Below are 1,580 nucleotides of genomic sequence, written 5' to 3' on the forward strand. Positions count from 1 at the left end.
ACGTTCTACTGGAGGGGCCGAGGGTCTGAAACATCTCTGTAGACAAGTGTCAATACTGGTTCATCTGTGCCACAGCAAAGATCTCATTCTGACTTTATCATTAGCCAAGCTTCTCTCGCATGATTTTAGGACCTATGTACTGCGAGAAAAATGAGGACTACTCTAACTATAGAACAAATGTATATTTTCTATTAATGCAGATACTCACTTCTGTCTTGGCACCGCTCTGCCTCTTGCCTCTCACTCTGAATAATTACTGTTCGTCTATGCAAGTCCTGCAACATGTTGCCAATCAACAGGAAATGCTGCACCTCTGGATGTACATGGACATTTCTCCCTATACTTTGGCAGAAATATTGAAAAAATGAGCCTCGAGTTCAGTTACGCTAATCTCATTTTCCTGTAGCAGGGAAATGCTGTTTTTATAGCTCTACCTCTTGTTTTAGAAGGAATTATCACTATGAACAATTGTGTCATTTTGATTTTAATACAGCATGGGCTTTGATACGTTCTGTCTTCTTGTAGAGTTGTTGAACATATGAGATTTCTCTATTGTAGTTCCAAGGATGTGTAGCTATTTTGAGTAAATTAACAGTATATTAACACTGCATATGTTGTATGTGCAGACAAGCTTAATATGATGATTTTTGATTGCATCACTTTCTAATTGAAAATTATTCTGTCACATGACCTCCTAAAGGCTTTTGTTACTGTTTTAAAAATAAATCAAAACATTCTCTATCTTTTTAAATGAATGTGCGTTATTTATTTTCAAACCTACTTGTGGCCATTAGTGATGAAAAATCACTTATTTTGACATCAGTTTTGTTCTTACAGTACACTGCCCCCTGCTGTTAAAATAACGATTCTACAAACTGTAAGATTACTTTTATTTTAATCGCTCTCATGGCTTCTGCGAAAATTTTACATTGACCAGGAGGAACAATAAAGTATTATCGGGGGGAGGGTATTAATAGCTTTGGACAAGGAAGATGAAATAAAATGATAGGTCTAGTTCACTTTAAAAAAATAAATAAATAAAATCGAATACTTAATAATTGCTTCCCCTAAAACAAAACTTCCACTTTAATACAGAACATATTTTTTTTTTATATTTGAATCAAACTGCAGAATCCACCAACGCCCAAACAGTGCAGGGATAATATGTTGTTTTGACATGATTAATAGGACTTTATTGGTGGAATTCATTCACTGTAATTGCATGTTCATTGTTAAGTATTAACTACAACCTTATCCAAAAGGATGGTTTCTTTGGATTTTTGATAATTGTTCTGACATTTAGCCTACTGGTAGTTTCCACTCCTTTAAAGACAGTAGACTAAATTTAGAGCAGTGGTAGGCCAGTCTACAGACGACATGTCATTTGCCTCACGGCCTGAGGCCAAACATACTATAGGTTAAAATGTGAAGTCTAAGCATACGACTGTGGGATGTTCCAAAAGTGGCAATATGCACAATCACCACTAGATGGTACTAAGCTTTATCAAAACACATCAATTGTAGGCCTAACTGTAGACTCTTGTGGCTAATGTTGCAGACAACATTGTATGTCACATGCA

The sequence above is a fragment of the Boleophthalmus pectinirostris genome, unplaced genomic scaffold (genome assembly GCF_026225935.1).
Source record: "Boleophthalmus pectinirostris isolate CB_2022bp ecotype Guang Dong unplaced genomic scaffold, ASM2622593v1 HiC_scaffold_4, whole genome shotgun sequence".
Lineage (NCBI taxonomy): Eukaryota > Metazoa > Chordata > Actinopteri > Gobiiformes > Gobiidae > Boleophthalmus > Boleophthalmus pectinirostris.